General features: G+C 38.1%; 2 non-coding genes across 2 annotated transcripts; one reads left to right on the top strand and one right to left on the bottom strand.

Annotated features, from left to right (window-relative positions):
* The first annotated feature begins 17227 nt into the window (after window positions 1–17227).
* Window positions 17228–17300, top strand: TRNAK-CUU (transfer RNA lysine (anticodon CUU)). The gene has a single exon. It is a non-coding gene; the product is annotated as a tRNA-Lys (tRNA).
* A 1422-nt stretch (window positions 17301–18722) lies between these two features.
* On the bottom strand, window positions 18723–18795 carry TRNAV-CAC (transfer RNA valine (anticodon CAC)). The gene has a single exon. It is a non-coding gene; the product is annotated as a tRNA-Val (tRNA).
* Between the last annotated feature and the right edge of the window lie 2688 nt (window positions 18796–21483).

Genomic DNA, 21483 nt, shown 5'->3' with positions numbered 1-21483 from the left:
AGACCTTAAATGGCTGGTATTTGCTGCCACTAATTACTATGGCATGGTTAATATTAGCTCCAATAGACAATGAGTCTATAAAAAACAGAAGACTAGCCACTGTATGAAGGTGGCAGAGAAGTGACCCTCATCACCTTCACCCAGATGAAGCGACACAACTGTGTACTGTCATTCTGTGATATTATACTTTAACCAACACCAAGTGGACAGAAGGAAGAGGAGGAGAAGAGAGGACAGGGGAGTCGGTCAACCAACAAGCACTTATAATTCTAGGAAATGTGGTGAGGACTAGAAATAAAAGCAAGAAGCTCACAATCTAAGGGAAGAAGCAGCATACAAACAACATACAAACTAGATGTATTAATCCCGAAAAATATAACTGTAAATAAATATCTATGTAAATACATGTACACATAAATGCACATATATGTGGCTTGTCTAAATACATATATGTGCATGTGTATATGTAGATAGAATATATATATATGGTAAATTGGAGAAAATCTCAGAGAAAGGCAGTAAGATTAAGGAAAACTAGAAAAGGCTTCATGTACAAGCTGGAATGACACAAGGAGGCAGAGATAAAGAATAAGAGAGTTAGCTTATGGAGGACAACCAACAAAAAGGTTCAGAATCAGGAAATGGCATACTCATGTTCCTGGAACAGCCAGAAGGCCAATGTCCCTGAATCTCAGAGTACCTTGGAGTGGGAGGAAATCAGATGTAAGAAGATTAGAAAGGAAGAAAGGTCTAGCGTCTAGACTCTGTGAGAGACTGGAAACCAAAGGACCAGATTTGATATTTGATCCTGGAGTCACTGGAGTTGCTTGAATGGGGAGAAGGGATAACTTGATGAGACTTGTGTTAAAGAGCATCAACTTGACAGCCAAGTCTGGGAAAAGAAAATTGATTCAGAGACCAACCAAAAGACTATTGAAATTTCAAGTCTGTGGATGAAATGAATCTAAAAAGAGAGACTACTGAATGATACCTGTAGAAGGTGAATCTGGAAGTGATAGCGAGGAACAAGGAGCTAGTCCAACTTCCCTAAGATGACCAATGAATAAAGAAGCATAAGTGAAAGTAAAACATACATTTTAAAGAGTAGCTCGATAAGCTTTTATCCATCAAGAGGAGACCAAGTCTCAGTGACAGAGAGAGTAAGAAAGGAAAAGTTTTAAGATGAAAGCTTGTTACTTGAGGAGCATGCATTCCACAGATCACAATGGAAGGAGAAGAGAGTGTGAGAGTAGGATGTTGAGAATGGGAGGAGACTGAGTTGAAAGGGATGGGAATAAGGGACCTGTCAAGGAGGGATATAAACAGTTCAAACAATAGCAGCTGAGGATCAGAATCACTGGAAGGGAAAGGTCCTGATAGAGTGGAAGTGTGCTAATCATTGAGGAATAAGTTCAGGTTATTTATTACTGTCTACTGACATTTGATTTAAGAGAAGAATTGACCCAGGGATCTAGAAAGCTATGTCCTGCGTTTTGAATGAAAGAGAGAGAGAAAGAAATATTATGGAATCCTAAGAGTCTAGAGAAGGTCCTTGGAACATAATGTGAAGCAACTACTGTTGCATATGATCTCTCTTAGGTTAAGAAATTTCCCATGCTCTGGACCTGGGGAACACTGAATACCCAAGACTCCAGCTTTTCTTCATGAGGCAATAGTCTTCTCTCTGTGTCATGATATGCAGGATATATGTCCACCATGAACAGCATTGTCATTACCTGATGGAAAAAGCCTTGGAACCAAATTGGAGATAATAGGTACCAAAAAGATCTTGGATTAGAAATTATTTTTCCCCAGTTGGCTAAAAATCTCCTGAAGATGGAAACATTATAAAAATGAGTAGTGTGGAGAGCTGGAATGCCAGTACCTACTTATTTAATAAGGCATAGTAGAGGCTTTTATTCTACAATGAAATTGTTTCCATGTAATACAACTGAAGTCACTCCCGGTAGTGACTTTTTTCTTTTTAGCAGATTTGTAGTGGTACAACATGGCATGACAAAGGGCATGGGGCATTTTAGTTACTTTTAGTTAGTGATCAGGTCTATTGAAAACAAGATTTTATTGGAAAATGAGAATTCAAACAGCTGTTTGGAAAAAGATTGACAGAGATACTTCTTTCTCAGGGTGTGTCCCAATTGGACACAAGAACTCTGTAATGAGATATATTTTTGTGGAGAGCTTTATGAGAAGTCCTAGAAATTATCTTGTATTCTAAGGTGTACATTAAGTTACAATTTAGGAACAGAGTGTTCACTAAACAAAACAAGAAAACATAGCTAACATTTAATAATGGTAAATCATTATAGTCAGAATCACATAGTTTCAAGAACTTCTAAGACAAGATAAAGCAAACAATAGTAGTTTTACAAGAATAAAATTCAGTCATAGGCAGATAAAAGTTTAGAGACTACTGCTATGTTATTCTGTATTCTGGAATTTGCATTTTATTTTGTTTTAATCGTCAACTAGGAGCTTATAAGTGTAGAAGACTAGTAAAATTTACTTGTGAAATTAATGTCTTTATAAATTTGAAACTGATTTTTTGTTTCATTAGGCAAAGGCCAAACCAAAGGGAGCATCTGAGACAGGTTTCCTTATAACTACACAGGACCTCACTTCAATTAACATTCCAATAAAAAAGGATTTTCATGTATATTCATGTATATTTCAATTCTGTTTCTGTTTGGAAAGTTCATTATAGATTTAATTTCATAGAGATGCACTTAAATCCTGCTTCTTCTGCTCCTACGTCTTTGCTCATTGTTGTATAAGCTTCATTTTCTTCATTTAGGAAGCAAAAAACTGAAGGGGATCAACTAATCTAGACCAGTGGTGTCCAATATGTCAATCAACTGACTGCCTACAATACTCTATGGTGTTTAAAAAGGTTTTAGAGATAATTCTATTAATAATGACAGAATTTTAATAAAAGGAGAGTCATTTGATTGTCTCTTTTAGACCAAAGACAAGCATAATGGCAGGTTCATGGCTTATATGCCCATTGAAAAGGGACATTCCCCCAAAAGTACAATCAATTGGTTAACAGTTAATGAGAGAATAAATATTACAGAGAGATTGGATATGAACTTTGATTATGTCACTTACTCCAAAGTAACACATGCACCTGGGACATCTATTCAGAGAATTTAACACAATGGCATCCCCACCTGGGCGAGATCTGGATAGAGAAGGTTAGCTCAACATTCAGAGGCTTGTCTTGAAATGAAGATAAAAGAAAATGGGGAAAATCTGGATCTCTCCACATCACTGGTTATAATAACTATTTCAACTCCCAAGTGCAACTCAAATTAGATTAAAGCATAAATTGGGAAAAATTTAGCAAAATAAATAAAAAATACAATAAAATAGAGATAACAAGGCATTTTAAAGCTGAGGGTGTGCAGTCCACAGGGATTCTTATGGAATGGATATATATATATATATAAAATGCAGTTAGTGAGAATTTGTAAATAGGTACACAGCAGTGGCAAGTTATGCAGAAAAGAAAATCAGAGTTTAGAAATTCACTAGTAAATTTAAGTGACTGAGGCTAAATTTAAATACAAATTTAAAACCCAGGTGTTTCTAATCTCAGGTTAAGCGCCACCTGTCTGTGTATTTATGCCAAGCTAATATTAGTTCCCTTTCTGACAAAAATTACTAAAGTAGTAAATCAAGGGAGGGCAGATAAGAATTTAACTACATTTTCACAAAACATTTAACAAAATTTCTCCTAATTTTATGGAGAAGATGTAAGAGAAGAGTTAGATGATAGTATAGCTTGGTTAACCTGCATCTATGGATAGACTTGTGAACTTAGAAAGAAAAACTATTTTGGTAATTGCATTTCAATATGGTTTCCTTTGCAATCCTATGTATTTTATTTTATATCTTTAAAAAATATTATTCCTATGGCATCACATAGACTTGATGAGATTGCCAATGTTGTCCAAAATAATGATTTTTTAAAAATCTTAAGAACTCAAAAACTAAATGGATTCAAAATTGGAGGCTCCAAAATATAGTCATTACTGGTTCCATTTTTGTCTTGGAAGGTCTCCATTAGAGTTTCTCAAGTATCTATATCTGGCCCTATGCATATTAACATTTTGATCAGTGATTTAGATAAAGGAGTATATGACACCACGATGGGAAAAATAGGTAATCCAGTAGATGAGAATAAGTTTTCAAAAGTATCTTGAGAGGCTCTTTTTTCCTCAATAAGTTTTTATTGATGTCTTGTTTTTTATATCACGTTTCCCCCAGTAGTTTCCCCAACCCCTCTGAGAGAGTCATCATATACTAAAGAGCATTTTTAAAGACAAAAAAAAGGAAAAAGTCAGCATAATTATCAATGCATCAAAAATTATATCCCTTGGGAACTTCCCACCTCTACAAAGGAGAATGAATTGGGATGTCTTCTTAATATCTCGAGTCATGTTCTTTGTAATTTTCCAAAATTCCCTTTTGAATGTATATGTACATGCATTTTTGTCTACATGATTATTCTTTCTATTTAAATTGTAATAATTGTATATTTTGTTTTCTTGGCTCTGCTCTCTTCAATGTCAGTTCATATATATCTTTCCATGCCTATTTGTATTCATCACAGTGATCATTTGTTACAGCACAATTACATTCATGTACTACATGTCCATTATCTATGTTCCATTCACTGAATCCCAGAAGCTTTCATCATCTTGAGTAGCCCACAGTTGGTAGACCTACTTTGCTGCCCTTCTTTCCTGGGTTTGTGAAATGAACAAATGAGAAAGAAGGAAATCATACAAAGCCATGAAAACTATGTAGAAGGAAATAAGTTACATGATTAATGAAAATAGGGAGAAATTCTTTGGAAGCAGGAACATTGGAACCAGAAAATAGAAAGAAATTGAATTTTTCTAGTTGCTCAGAAGTGGACACCATGCTCTGGATAAGTTAACAGTACTCAGAACTCATCAAAGACATGTCGCTATAACTATGAGCAAAAGCATTGACTCAGTTTGGAATGTATAGCTAACTGGCTGTTATGGACCTAGAGCAGCCCTGAAAACAAGGTGATCCTATTGTGAGCTGCCTAACTATACACAGAGTGGTAACCCAAAAGGCAGGAATGAAGAGGAACTTTATCTTAAGAACAAGAAGTAGAAGCTGGGAGGGTATTCTGCCTAGCCTATGATATATCTCATAGCTTTGGCTATGACTACAGAACTATCAATCCACTTTAACCTAAGAGGGATTTTTTAATCATAGTTCCTTAGCAAACCAGAAAGATGGACTATTTATGACCCTCAAGAGTCAAAGCTTAGCCTCTGTCTCTAAACCAAAAGAGAGAAAGAAGATTCCAATCTTCCTCTTTTGGAGAAGAGGTAACATCTCCACTGAGGACTCAAGTTGCTAGTTGGGAAGAAACTAAAAGAAGCAACAAACAACAGAGGCATTATGCCGAGTCCCTTCTTTTCTCTGTTCTTCCTTTCCCTTCTCTTTCCTTCCTTCACTTGATAGAGAAGGAGAATAATGGGGTGGAAGAGCAAGTTGAATAGAAAATAATATCCAGTAGGAAATAGGTTCACAGAGAGCCATGTGATGACATCACCAGAAGATATAAATGCAGTAACAGTGGTGAAGATATAGGAAAGCATTTCTACACATACTGAATAAATGCACCACCTCACAATGGTGCAACTGCCATGAGCAGGAAAGCATCATGCCACCACCATCAGTGTATATGCTCCCATCATGATGAATCCTGTTAAGGACAAAGAAAAATGCTATGAAGTCCTGGAGACCCTTTTCATCAATGTGCTAAAAGAGCACAGACTTATAATTCTGGATGACTTTAACACTGGAGTAGGTAGATACTATCAGACATGGCAGGGAGTCCTTGGGATAAATGATGTGAGAAACAGTAATAATCCCTGACTGCTGAAAACTTGTGTGTCTTATGAGCTACTCATCACCAACACTGTCTTCCTTTTACCTGAATGCAATAAATATTGTGGATTCACCCTGGCGGCAAACATTAGAACTTAATAGACTAGTCATTGTTAAGAAAAGAGACAAGAAGATTATCTGTGTCACAGAGTGTTGATCAATCATAGACTTATCCTCTCCAAGACAAACATTCACATTCAAAAAAATCAGTGGCCACAGGTAAAACTACCAGAAGACAATGTCAACAGATTAAAGTGTTTCTCTGAATAGGAGCAGATTATTACAAACTTGGAGAAAAATTTGTATTACACAGATGGCAATATTAGGGCAGAAAGGGAGTGGGCAGCTTTCAGAGATTTGGTATACAGCACTGCATTTACTCAAGTGGGTCATGATGCTCACAAACATCAAGATAAGTTTGGCATAAATGATGGGGAAATTCAGAGTCTACTAAAGAAAAAACAAGAACTCCATATCATTTTGTCCATCTATAAGAAAGAAGCATTTAATCCATCAAAATATGAAGGGCAAATGAAGCTTGGAAAAATGCATGATTATTGCCTCAATAGGAAGGCAGATGTAATTCAGTTTTTCACTGATAGTAACAATCAAAAGCACTTTTATAATGTCCTGAAGGCTATGTATACTATGGTGCATCTCTACTTCTCAGTGCTAATGATACCATATTGATTAGTGATGAGGATATGATTCTGTAGAAATGGACTGAACACTTCCATAATGTTTTCAGCAAATTGTCTGAATCCTCTGACCATTATGTTGAAGTCAATAACTCTCAAACCATACTTCCAAATGAGGAAGAGGCTTTGAATGCCATTAGACTCCCCTTCGGTGGCAAAGTACCTAGTGCTTATTCTATTCAGGTAGAGATTTACAAGTTAAGGGGTCCCCTGTCCTTCCCAGTTATATGGCAAGAGAAGGTAATTCCTCCAAGAGTTCTAGGATATCCCCATTGTCCATCTCTCTAAAGGAGAAGAAAATAGCTTGTCCTGTGACAATCACTAAGAGTGATCATCTTATAGCTTTCTTATAATTACTGGCAAGATTTTTGCCACAGTCCTCCTTAACAGGTTGATTCTTCACCTGGAAGATGGACACCTACCTGAGAGCCACTGTGGTTTCAGAAAGGACTGAGGAAAGGTAGATACTGGTATTTGTTGCACAACAACTCCAGGAAAAATACCAGGAGCAGAATAGGTACTCAGTGTTCTCTGATCTGACCAAGGCCTTTGATACTGTTTGTCATGTGGAATATCATGACAAAGTTTGGTTGCCTGGGGAAGGTCAACGTATTGTATAGCAGTTCCATGCCAACATGGGTTCTGGATAATTGACAATTCTCTTGAGGTTTCCTAATCATTAATGAAAGAAAAACAGGACTATGTGCTTACTTCTGTTCATTTTAGTATGATGTTTTCAGCAATGTTGTCAGATACTTTCAATAAGGAGAAAAATGGCATCAAGGTCAGCTACTACACTGACAGTAAATTATTTTAACTTCTAAAGTCTATAAGCCAAGACCAAAGTTGAGAGTTGATGTGTGACTTTGAAGATGATTTTGTACTCAGTGCTGCCTCTGAGGCTGAGATACAACAAAGTGTGAGTCAATTCTCTGCTATTTGTGCTAATGACATCTATAAGTTTAGAACACCCCAGGTGTTCATGTGGACTATTTGTGCCTGACCTGTGATAGGACATTCTGATTTTGTATTGATCTGATCAGCCATAATCGGACACACTATAATTTGTCTCATAGTGATGTCATTTTGGTGGTCTTTGATAATGAAAGACAAGAACCAACTACTTGTGTTAATATTGGTCTGACAATTAACAAGAAAATAGAACTTCTCTCCTAGCCAACACTGTACCTTCCACACAAGAAACCAGAGGTTACAAGAAATTGAGAAATTCTGAATATTGTAGATAAGCAAGTTCACTGACTTGGCAGAATACTGTGCAAGGATGTATAACCTGATAATGAGACAAATTGCCAGAGCTAAGTCAGGTTTTACGAGGCTCCAAAGAAAAGTGTGGGAGAGAAGTATAAAGTATGCCTACCACACTGAAGGTCTATAGAGCCCTTGTGCTGATCCCTGGTGGTATATACCTATGAAACTTAGATGGTCTACCAGTGCCATGTGAGGAAACTGAATAGTTTCCATTTGAATTGTCTTAGAGAACTTCTGAAGTTTACTTGGCAAGATAAGGTACCAGACACTGAGGTCCTTTCTTGAGCTGAACAGCCATGGATTCAAACTCCACTGCAAAGAATGCAACTATAGTGGGCTGGCCTCTTTATTTCAATGCCAAACTTACATTTCCCTCAAAGATTATTTTACAGAGAACTCTCACGAAACAAATATTCCCATGGTGGTCAGAAGAATGAATACAAGGACATTCTCAAGGTCTCTCTGAAGAACTTTGGAATTGTGAGGCATGGAAGACAGAGGACTACTCAGTATGGCATGCTCACATCAAAGAAGGTTCTAGGCTCCATGAGCAAAACATAATTGCAATAACTAAAGGAAAAAAACTAGATGAGCAAATTTAGAGACATCTCCACTCTCAATGTATGTAATGAACTATTTGCATCCCACCTGAGATAGTCTTCCAAGCTCATATTGCTCTGATTGGCCACAATCAAACACAGTATCTTTGATTGGCCACAGACACAGTATCTTGATCCCAACATAGTTATGTCATTTTGACTGTCCTCAAGCACAAAGGACAACAGTCGTTAAATAATTTTTATGTAGTAACCACTCTAAGCAGCATTGGTGATGCAAAGAAAGGTTAAAAACTGTTGTTTCCCATCATCCTATTTGTCTATTTTCTCCCTATTCCTCTCTCTCTCTCTCTCTCTCTCTCTCTCTCTCTCTCTCTCTCTCCCTCCCTCCCTCCCTCCCTCCCTCCCACCCTTTTCATCCAATATCTCCTCTAAAGTTTTGTTTCTGACCCCACCTCTCTTCTATCAGCCCTTTATTCCTTTATTGCTCTCTCATTTCCCTTCCCCACAGAGTAAAAGAGACTTCACAACTAAGTCAATTTCCATGAGACTAAAGTTCAAGCATTATTCACTATCCCATCTTCTTTTCCATTATAAAAAAGCTCTTTCTCACCCCCTTCTCCCAATGGATTTTTCTTTCTCACTCCTTAATTTTGTTTTTTATATATTATCCCACCCATCATATTCAACTCACATCCATGCCTTCTGTCTATAATAATAAACTTCTAATACTTGCCCTAATAATGATAAAGTTTCTCAGGATACAGAAACATCATCCTCCCATGTAAAAGTATAGTAAGTCTAACCTTTTGGATGTCTTATTTCTCTTTTTTTCCCTGTTTACCTTTTTATGATTTTGAGTGTAGTATTTTATACTCATGTTTTCAATTCAGCTCTTTTTTTAATCAGAAATGCTTGAGAGTCCTCTTTCATTAAATATCCATTTAATGAATCCAGATGTTTTTCTGAATAGATGATTCTTGGTTTCAAATCTGAGGTCCTTTTGTCTTCCAGAATATCATATTCCAAGTCCTTCAGTCCTTTAATGTGTTGTTGCTGAGTCATTTCAATCATTTCAGACTCTTTGTGACTTCATCTGGGTTTTATTGGCAAAAATATTAGAGTAGTTTTAGCAAACAGCTTTAAGTGACTTACCCAGGGTCATATAACTAGTTGTCTGAATGGGAATTCAGATCCTCCTGACTGCAGCACCAACCCTCAATCCACTGTGCCATCTAGTTGCTTCTTTAATGATCCTTTAATATAGAAACTGCTAAATCTTGTGTGATCAGGATTGTGGCTTCAAAATATTTGAATTGTTTCTTTCTGGCTGCTTACAATATTTTCTCCTTGCTGGGAACTATGGAATTAGGCTACAGTATTCCTGGGAGTTTTCATTTGGAGTCTCTTTCAGGAGATGATCAGTGGATTATTTTCTGTTTTACCTTCTGGATCTAAGATATTGGGACAGTTTTCCTTGTTAATTTCTTGAACTTTGCTGTCTAGACTTTTTTCTGATTATGGCTTTCAGTTCAATAATTTTTAAATTCTCTTATTTATCTATTTTGCAAATCAATTATTTTTCCAGTGAGACAATTCACATTTCCTTCTATTTTTCATTCTTTTGAGTTGGTTTTATTGTTTCTTGATTTCTTATTAAGTTTCCACTTGCCCAATTTTAATTTTTAAGGATTTATTTTCTTCAATGAATTTCTCTTCCTCCTTTTATATTTGGCCTGTTCTACTGTTTAAGGAGTTCATTTCTTCAGTGAATTTTCATATAGTTTTTTCCATTTGGCCAATTCTGCTTTTTAAGACAGTCTTCTCTTCAGCGGATTTTTCACCTCTTTTCCCCTTTGACCTTTTCTGTTTTAAAGATGTCTTTTCCCTATTTTTCCTCTGTTTCTTATTTGATTTTTAAAATCATTTTTGAGTTCTTCCATTGATTTCATTTTTAAACTTGAGACCAATTCACAGTTTTCTTTGAGGCTTTGAATGAATCTGGTTTGACTTTGTCTTCTGTGTTTGTGTTTTGACCTTCCTTTTCACCATAGTAACATTCTATGGTCAGGTTCTTTTTTTGTTGTTGTTTGCTCATTTCCCCAGTCTATTTCTTCACTATTAACTTCATGTTAAAAGGTGAACTCTGGTCCTGAAGGGGGGGGGCACTTTCGAAAGCCTCAGATTTTTTGTATTACTATTTTTCCGACCTAGTTCTGGGAATCTATATAAGTTTGCAATTCTTCCAAGTATTACAAACTAAGGATAGGTACCATCACTCCTCTTCTGGCCTGTGCTTTTGTCTGTGAGCACTCTTCTTCACCCTGTAATCTCCTTCTGTCTAGTTGTCAGATGATTCAGTCACCTCTCCTAATTCAGTTATCCCCAAGGCTTTATGCTTCCTTCTGGTGAGGCCTATATGGACTGTACTCCACTCTCATCACACTGAGATATACCTTTCCTATCAACCTTTTACTTTGTCTTGGACCAAAAAATTGTTTCACCCAACTTTCTGTTGGTTCTGCTGCTCCAGAATTTATTTTTGTTAAACCATTGTAGGGTAATTTGAGAAAACTCAGGAGAGTCCCTGCCTTTACTCCATCATCTTAGCTCTGCCTTCTAACCCCTGCTCTCAAGATGCTCCCAATCTAATGAGAGCTAACCTTCAAATAACTATATCCAAATTGGTAACAGACAGGCTAAGTTTAAACTAATCACTCCTGTTCTCAAATTCATGGTCTATTAGAGATAACATGCAGGTAACTATATATGAATAGGATAAATATAGGGTAATTGGAAATAATCACAAAGAGAAAATAAGATTCAGAAAATTTTCTTGATGGTGAGAAACACGCTTGGAAAATACGTATGGAACTTTGCAAGTGAATGTCCTTTTTCTTGGACCTATGCTAAAATGGGGTACTCAGAGGCAAGGATGTTTGCACTACAAAGATAGACAATATGAGGACATGTTTATCAGAGCTGTGGGATCAAGACGTTCCTCTTCTGAACCCAACTATTTCTCTCATCTCTTCCTGCTAGAGTAATCACTGCTTTAATAATTCAAAAAGGGCAGAAATCCTTAGCATAGGATTTGGAAAGATATCTTTAAAACAAAAAAAGGTCAAAGGGGAAAAGAGGTGAAAAATCCACTGAAGAGAAGACTGCTTTATTAAGCAAAATTGGCCAGAAGGAAAAAAACTGTACAAAAATTCACTGCAAATTCACTCTTCAATTCTGCTCTTTGGGTGGACTATGAAGAAGTGTTCACTTTCCAAGAGGCAAATAGCAGTATAGGAAAGTTTACAGATAGTTCTTGCTTTATGTAAATATACCATTCTGCTGACCTCTCTATAAGCCAATTTTTGTGTAATGCAAATCCTCACCATCACCACCACCACCATAAAGGAAAAGGAGGGAGGGGGAACAGAAAGAGGTAATGTGGGATTAGTATATGGTTCAAGGTCATGTGTGAGCCATGGACAAAGAAACAAGAGCAGGAGTTAACATGCTGCCAGGCCAGAGCCAATCATGTGGGGGCCTGGCCCAAACAGAGAGGAAAAACTTGGGCCATAAGAGATAAGGAAGAAGAGGGAGTTCATAGCGAATGGCACAATTTTTTTCTGTAATATATGTGGCAAGATTCTCAGTTGAGAAGGTGGGTGAAGGGGAAGCAATAAAAGAATTGAGAAAGGATATGAAGTTTTAAAGAATGAAATAGTGAATTAATGAAAGAATATATAATAAAATTGTCTAGTAGCAATGAAGGCTACTGAGACTATGTAACATAAATTGGTAGTGGACCCAATCAGTATGATTGCATGATTTTTTCCACATTTGTTTAGCAGCTCTTCTGTCAAAAAGAATATGGACATCTATGTAGGATTGAAGGCAGTGGTTGGTAGGAGTAATTCAAGCCTCAGGCTTAGTAGGGAGCAATCAGATACGATAAAGAGAACAGAGATTGGAGAAGAGGACAGTATGAAGAGAACAGTCAGAAAGGACCTGATTCACCAAGATGTCAAGATTGGGAAAAGAAAAGCGAATGATTAGTCCAAGGCTGATGGTCTAAGAGAAAGGTGAGAGGTCAAGGGAATTGTGATCAGATAACAGTGATGTAGAGAATTATGAATATAGCTTTAACGCTATTAAAATCTTATTATGGAAGGCTGTTTGCTCCTGAGATGTAAACAGATTTGATTGTTGATTGTATTCTGTCTCCCCTCAATGTTGTTTGTATCTTATCCCCATATTTTCCCCTTCACCTAACCTTGGTCATAGACACTGGTCTGACAGGAAATGACATGTTGAACTTGGGGGTGGAGCACCTTGGGACAGGAAGGACCAGCATGTAGCTTGCCATTAGAAGATACCTAGCCCAAGGTGTAAGACCACTCCCCAAGCATCACCTCATGCCCAGTCTAGCACAGGAAGCACCACTGCTTCCTTCCTTCTTTTTCCTCCTTTGGCTCTAGTGGGATGGGTTTTTCTCATGCTCTTTCTTAGGGCACTTGGAGCACCATAGGCTCCCCCCTTGCCATGTGGCCAGACCAAGTCAAGCCTCATGATTACCTGCCCTTCTCTCTCTCTCTCTCTCTCTCTCTCTCTCTCTCTCTCTCTCTCTCTCTCTCTCTCTTTACCTAGTCTATTCTTAAAATGATTGCTACTTTTCTAGGAGTTTTAATCTGTATATTTGTAATATTTTGCCATAATAAAATCCTGAGCAATTTTAAATTCTCAGAGTTGTGAATTAATTGGCCTTTTCAATGGCCCCCAAATTCCTGAATTTATCCAATTACCCTAACCCATCTGCAGCAAGGGGATTTCAGAATTCTTAAACATAGCAGTGATACATTAGAGGGTGATGGAAATATCAAGGGTATGACCATCTTTTGGTATGGCTCGGTTAAATGAAAGAGTAGGTCATGGGAAGTTGAGTAGGCTGACCCCAGACATTTACTAGTATTATCCTGAACAAATCACTTAACCCTACTCGTCTTATTTTCCTCATATCATCCTTGCCAAGGAAATGGCAAGTCATTCCAGTATCTTTATCAAGAAAACCCCAAATGTGGTCATAAAGTTGGACATGACTGAACAACAATGAAAACAACAATGATGGAAAATAGCCCCTGAGCCTACAAATTCTTATAGAATTTCTTTTTTTTTAGTTTTTTTTGCAAGGCAACAGGGTTCAACCCTGACTCCACTGCACCACCTAGTTGCTCCTAGAATTTCTTTTGTAATCCCTTAAATGAACTTGGAGTATAGGATTCTCTAAAGAATTAACAAAGAGTTAATTGGACTTTCTAATTTTAAGTCAGATAGAAACTATGGACAGAAATCTTGCCCCTGTTCACAATTATTGAGGAAGGTTATTGATGTGTTCAAAGATAGCCGATGCTAATTGACCTCTAAACTGACAATAGTACAGGAAGAATATTTAACAAGGATTTAAGTGTTTCTTTGAGTAGATACAGTTCACCTTATCTCTGTTGAGGTATGCTGGATCAGACGTAATATGACTCTTATCTTTTAAATAATTTTCAAGGCTGAAGGGTCCTGACTCCACAAGTTTAAGCATCTATATACAGCTTTTAAGTTTCTAGAAAGGTGTATCAGTGTCACCCAAGGTCACCAGGAAACTGTATAAACAGAGACTTGGCTTAAGGTTGGGCCTCTTGAGCCAGTGAAAACTTGGGGATAGTTTCATTGCATTAGGAAAAGGACCAGCCTAACCTATCAGAAGAAAACTTTAATTGGTGTAGATCTGATCATAAATGTAAATTGAAAGACACCTATTCATGATTTGTAAAGAATGTATAAAAAAAGCAGTTGCACTTGCTTGCTTAAGAGGTAGGAAGAAGCTCCTCCATCAATTTTGTAAGGATACTAAGTACCGCTTTACTGAAGGATTAGCCTTGTGACTGACAGAAACATTCTACAAGGACTCAAATACTAGGAGCAGTTGTGGGAAGGAGAGAGGAAGTAACTCTCCTCAATGCTCACACATCAACATCCAGTAGAGTCTCAAGGTAATAAATGAAAAGAATCAAGAAGGAATGCTAGCCCCAAAAGTTAAGTTAAGTATATTCATAGAAAGGAGTTGATCCAAGGAACCCACCTGAGTGACTTGTCCACAAACACAGGACACCAATAAAGGGAGTAGCAAGAAGGAATAAGAGGAGAAAGACCACTGAGGGTCCTGCAGAATCAGAGGGATTGGTTATCTGGGTCCCATGTGTTTCCTATGTCTTTCAATACTACAATGATCTATACATGTACATATTGCTAAAAATGTGTATTTTTGTGGGAGAGTACACCCCAAAAGTTACAGGGGAAAATGCTTGATAATAATGTTCTTTTTTTTTAAGGCAAACGGGGTTAAGTGGCTTGCCCAAGGTCACACAGCTAGGTAATTATTAAGTGTCTGAGACCAGATTTGAAGATAATAATGTTCTTAATGGGAAAAAAAAAAGTTGATTGAAAAAAGGGAAATAAAATTAGTATGGATTGTAAATAATCCAAATTTCAATGCATAGTAGTGAAAGATAAGCCATGTTTTAATGGCTAACCTCCTGAACTTGAAAGTCAATGATCCTAGTTCTCACTGGAACCATTTAGGTATCATTTCTACCATCATCATTTTTTCTGTGTGCTAGCTTTTCTGGACTCCTGTTCTCCTCCAATGTGACCAACTCTCTCACTTACCTTTTCATCTGCCATAGGTCAATGGCGTTAACAGAAATTTACTGAGCCATCTCTAACCTGGGAATGGTAAAATAGAACAGTCCATAGACTGTGTCAGTAATCAAGTAATGCTTTAATTAATTAGTTTCAGAGTGAGGAATATTGGAATTATTCTGAAAAGAACTCTACTTTGCTGAAGTAGTTTTAGCCATAAAACCCAAGTGGGAGGGAGGGAAAAAGTAAATCACAATACAATTTTCTCAGGCTTGCCCAGTTTCTTACTCAGGCCCATAAATTCAACACAATATAGGTGGGAATGATTAAAATGATTTAGTCTTGGGAGTCATGTTTACTCTGCTTATGGGAAGAGAAACAGGTGCTACAATTTTTAATTCACTTCACTTAATATATGAAGGCATAGTACAACACAAGAATGTGGTGACTGTGAGAGTGTTATCACTGGGATCGATCACTTTAAACTGCATTACAAGTTTCTGACTCCCAAGTCAGTTTGCTTGTGAAAAGGGAGCTCTGAGAAATCTAAATTATTAGTGTATTCATTTTATATATGTGTGTGTGTGTGTGTGTGTGTGTGTGTGTGTGATCAATATGAAAATCATAACTTCCTTTCACAATGACTAAAGAGAAAAAATTGCCATGGTGATCATTACTGAGACTGGAAATAATAGCAATAGAGCTTATGTGGGCCAGTATCTTTGAGTGCAGTTTAAATTAAATTTTATTTTTTATCAAAATAACAACCTGAATTTAAAGTCATTGACCATGATTTTGCAACCTGATTTTGATGCTTCCTACCTTTGTGATCTTGGGGAAGTCATTTCGAGAATCTCAGTTTCCTTGTCTATAAAATAATGGGAATTAGTGGCCTCTAAAATACCTTCCAGCTCTAAGTCTATGTTCCTTTTTGAATCAACATGAGGAACAATGGGATCCAGCATTAATTTTCCTTCAGGTTGGCATTTTCTTTCTTCCACAGTGTTTCCTCTTTAGTTCATCTGATATAATAGGACATTTCATTCATCACAGGTTCCTGTACTTCAGTTCCACCTAGGATACTGGTTAGTCACATCTACAATCCTTCTGTCTCCTATGTGGAAAGCATCACAGATTTTTCATTATTTCTATAAGGAGGAAAAGAACATTTTCTATATTTGAAGAGCTTTTATGCTACTAGAATTCCTCCTGCAGGTGGTGGGGAGTCAATCTGTAAATCCAAGGGAATCTGAGGGTGAAGAGAATACTAATAACTGGGTTCTGAAAGGCACGGATGGGTTTAGGGGGATTTGACAACTCCAGAAGCAAAAAATAAAGAGGGCTATGGAAGAAGATGATCTGCTGGAGTCCAACAGTTCAGTGTGAACAATGATGAAAGGGTGGGGGTGTCCATCAGCAGATGGAATAGGAACTGAACCCCTCTGGTGACTAGAGGTCCAGGGTCAGCAAGGGACCTGGGCTGGGATTATGGCAGTTGGGAATCTCAACACCATGCCCTTCTGGAGATTGGAGCCCTGATAAAATCCCTAGATCATCTCCCTTTAGTTACAGCTCTGCATAAATGTAATATTCTTGTCCAGGGACCAAAGAGCTAATATATTATTGAAGGGACTGAATGTTGTCAGTTTTGACTTTGCTAATCTAAAGGAATTCAGGAGACAAAGGGATGTTGCAGGTTAAAGAAAAGATAGTGTGGAGAAGCAAACTGAAGAACTGTATAAAGTTCTTTTAATTTGTGTCCAAATGCAACAAGAAACAATTTCAAGGGAGAGTTGATCCACTCAAACTTCCCTGACGCCCTGGAATTTATAGCCTCTTTGATTATCCTTCTTCAGAATAGTTTTGGGTTTTGGAGGGCAAAGTGAAGCCTTCCTGATCCTCCATTTTAACCTTTTCCAATCCAAGCTTCTAATGAAACATAACCGAAAGTAAGTGAAAATCCGGTGCAAAAGAAACCAAAAATGGTTGGAAGTTTCGCTTTCATTAGCCGGAACAACTAAGATTTCATCTGGGATGTGAATGAAAGAGGGTGTGTATACTTTCGCCCGGCTAGCTCAGTCGGTAGAGCATGAGACTCTTAATCTCAGGGTCGTGGGTTCGAGCCCCACGTTGGGCGGCTGTTTTGTCGGTTTACCTAATTTTTTAAGTCTAACCTTAAACTGGTGACTTTCCATGGACCTGATTCACTTAAACACAAATCACTTGGAAGACAAGAACAGTTACAAACCCAGATCACCTGTACTAAGCTTCAGGAAAGGACAGAGAGCCAAAGACAGAAAAAGTGGGAGGCAAGATTGCACTTCTGCCTCAGATCAAACCCCTCCAACCAGACCCAAAACAGATTTCCATCCTAAGTATACTAGAAACTGGTACTTCCAGCAATTTCCTCTCCAAGTCTTCCCTGCTGCTTCCATGAATCTATGTTCTGTAAAATTAAGTTTTGAACTGTTAAAAGCCTCCCCCTTCCCCCCCCCCCCCCCGGGAAAATCCTATCAGCAGGCTGCATTACTCAGTTCTCATGGATAACGGGTCGAGGTAACCTTTATAAATAACTATTGGACTGATAAAGATCTTCCCTCCCCCCCTCCCCCAGGGAAAACTCCTAGAAGCCAGCAGGTCGCGTTACCTAAGTAACTAATCCTCGTGGATAACAGGTCTAGGAAGCCTTATAAGTATTGGACTGATAAAGTCTCCCCACCCCCACCCCCAGGCTGCATTACTCAGTCCTCGAGAATAAGAGGTCTAAGCAACCTGTAGAAATAAGTATTGAGGAGGCAGCTCAGGGCAGCCCTGGAGTCACAACCCGAGTTCAAATACGGCCTAAAACTTAATAATTACTTCTCTGTGGGACCTTGGGCAAGTCACTTACCCCCACTGCCTTGCAAAAAAAAAAAATAGACAACAGATCTAGGGAGCCTTTCTAAGGAAGTATTGGACTGATAGGTGCTAGCTAGCAAGTTTCACCTAGCATCCTTCTGTGGGTATCAGAAGTCAGTTGTACACGTGGAGGAACCGGCAGCGGTCCGGGGGTCCACAGAAAGGAGGGATTGGAGTCGGGGGTTACTACCAATAATCGCAAGAGGGTCAACGAGCAGGAAGGGGTGAGAAATTTCCACTAACACTGTCTTTTTTTTTAAGTCTTCTATGCATCGATAGGAAACAACTCATCTCGAATAAAATGGTCTTCTGGAGTTTTCGTCCCAAGATCTCTGAGCCTGAAGGAGGGCAGGGAATCCCTCGACTACCAGGTCTGGAAGGGAAATTAAAGGCTGCTATGACATTAAAGTCGAAGCAAAACACTTACCTGTTGGCCTTCCCACAGCCCGGGGACACCTATCCTTGACCTTGATTAGGGCGCCCATGTACTTTTCCCTCGTGTGTGTGTGTGTGTGTGTGTATCCTAGGAGTGACTGAACCACAGAATATGAGTTAATTGTTAAGCAGATTCTTGTATGGTTTGTTCTACTTTACCTAACGTTTGATTTCCAAGGAGTCTGACAGGTAACGTGTCCTGGCAAAACTAAAACCACACGTCGCATGTTTCCGCCCGGTTTCGAACCGGGGACCTTTCGCGTGTGAGGCGAACGTGATAACCACTACACTACGGAAACCGCTACTGGAAAGATCACTTCATTCTTCATACCTGAAATCTGTTGCCCGGCTTCAGTTTCCTCCGGGCAGTGTTTTGTCAAGCTAGGGTACATTTCTTTGGTATTCTAAATTCAATCTGGACCCTGCGCCTGGATCGCAGCCCAGACAAACCGGCCGGCGTTTCTCTCTCCCTCCCTCCAATGCTGTCCAGTCGGGGCAGCTGCTTGTCCTCCGGCCTTTCATCAGCAATTCCCTGATCAGTCCATTTTCAGAATTTCTTGAGTCTTCAGGCCACTGCCGGGTCCTCCTCATGTACATTCCAACTCTGATCCTGCCAAAAGGCTGCTCCATGAATTAATGAATCGATCAGTCCACCCCTGACTTCTACCGATCACCTAGGCCAATCATTAGCTACGAGAACCGCTTAATACAGCCTGCTGATAGGGATTTCCCTAGTAGGGAAGGTGAGGTTACTGACTTCCAGTTCTTCAATAATATTCTCTCCCTAATCTCATTTTAAAATATGGAAACGTTGTTTTATATATATATATATATGGAATGATTGAAAAGTTATGATGGTAATTAATCCTCAGTCCAAAATGGAAAGTCATAGGTTATGAGGAGATAAATTTTCAAAGTAGGAAACACAGATTGCTTCCGCTACATCAATCACTAACATGTATTAGCTCCTCTATGTCCTGTGCAAATTGCTAAACTTTAGGGATATAAAAAAAGATAAAAACACAGACCTTGCCCTCAAAAATTTCACAGGCTAATGACAAAGACAAGCATACATGCATGCAAACATGCATACACACACAAACAAGCTATGTACAAGATAAATAGGAAATAATTAAAAGAGGAAAGGCATTCGAATTAAGAGGAGTTGGGAAAGATTTCCTGTAAAAGTTGAGATTTTAGTGGGGACTTAAAGGAAGCTAGAGAAGCTAGTAGACAGAGATGAAGAAAGCAGTCCAGCCATGGAACCCACAGAAATTTTTCAAGTTGAGAGGAGTTTCTTGTTAATGGAAAGGCAAGGATGTCACTAAATGGAAGAAAGTATGACTATGGTGATGTAAGAAGATTGGCAAGTTAGGGAAAGGAAGGAGATATGATTTGAATGGTTTTAAATACCAAACAGAGAATTTTGTATTGATTCTGGATATAAGTAGACAATAGAATCTATTGAGTAGAAACTGAGCTTTAATAAATTCTTTTGTGACTGAATGGAGGATAAATTGGAGTGAGGAGAGATTTGAGACAAGCAGATCCATCAACATGCTATTCCAATAGAACAGTCATGATGACAGGACCTGTATCAGAATGGTGGCAGTATCAGAGGTGTGAAAGGAATGTATTTAAGAGGTGTTATGAAGATAAAATTGATAGACCTTAGCAACAGATTAGATTTGAGGGATGAGAAATAGTGAGTCCAGGAAGACTCCTAAATTGTGAGGCTGAGAGGGAAGTGTTGTCCTCTATAGTAATAGAAAAGATAGTAAGGGGAAAGATTTAAAAAATAATAAGGGGAAAGAGTTCTGTTTTAAACATGTTTTGTTTGAGGTGTCTTTTGGACATCTAGTTCAAAAATGCCTGGAACAGTTGAAGATAGTGGATCAGGGAACAGCATAAGGGTTGGAACAGGATAGATAAATTTAATGATCATCAGCATAAATATCACTACTAGATCTGTATTCCCAAAGAAATCATTAAAACAAGGTGAAAAGACCCACATGTACAAAAATATTTATAGCAGCTTTTTTTTGTGGTGTCAAAGAACTGGAAGTTGAGAGGATGCCCATCAATTGGAGAATGGCTAAACAGGTTATGGTGTATGAATGTTATGGAATACTATTGTTCTGTAAGAAATCATGAGCCTCCTGATTTCAGAAAAGCATGGAAAGACTTGTATGAATTGATGCTGAATGAAGTGAGCAGAACCATTAACAGCAACTAACACTAACACTGTTAACAGCACTAACAACAACACTTTAAGATGATTAACCATGATGAAACTCCTTTCAGTGATCAAGGACAATTCTGAGAAACATGTAACAGAAAATGCCATCCACATCCAGAGGAAAAAACTATGGACTCTGAATGCAGAGCAAAGCATGCTAAGTTCACTTTTCAAAAACTTCTTTTATTTTTTCTTTCTTTCTCATGTTTCCTTTCTCTTTGGTTCTAGTTTATCTTTCACAGTTTGACTAATATAGAAATTATTTAAACTTAGTTTTTCATGTAACAACCTGTATCAAATTGCTTGCTGCAGTGAGAAAGTGGAAAGAGAAAGTGGTGGGAAAATGTGGAACTCAAAAGTTTGCAAAAGAATGAATGCTGAAAATTAACTTTGCCTATATTTAGAAGACAAGTAAATAAGGGTGGGAAAAAGAATCCTCAGCATAGAGATGATAATGAAATTCATGGGAACTGATGAAAGCACCAAAAAAAGTAATTTAGAAGATGAGAAGACCCAGGACAGAATCCTAAGGCACACTAAGGTAGTGATCTGTAGAAAGAGAAGTAGAATTGGAATTGGTAGAAGAACCTGGAGAGAATGTTGTTCCCCTTCCCCAAAAATAAAAATAAAAAACATTCAAGAGAATGTTGAGCAGGAGGTAATCAACAGCACCAAAGGTATCAGATAAGTCAAGGAGAATGAGGACTGAGGAAAAGGACATTCAAACTCAACTAACAGATCATTGATC

The sequence above is a fragment of the Macrotis lagotis genome, chromosome 5, assembly GCF_037893015.1.
Source record: "Macrotis lagotis isolate mMagLag1 chromosome 5, bilby.v1.9.chrom.fasta, whole genome shotgun sequence".
Lineage (NCBI taxonomy): Eukaryota > Metazoa > Chordata > Mammalia > Peramelemorphia > Peramelidae > Macrotis > Macrotis lagotis.
The sequence above is the reverse complement of the archived record's forward strand: the minus strand, read 5'-3'. Positions and strand labels throughout refer to the sequence as shown.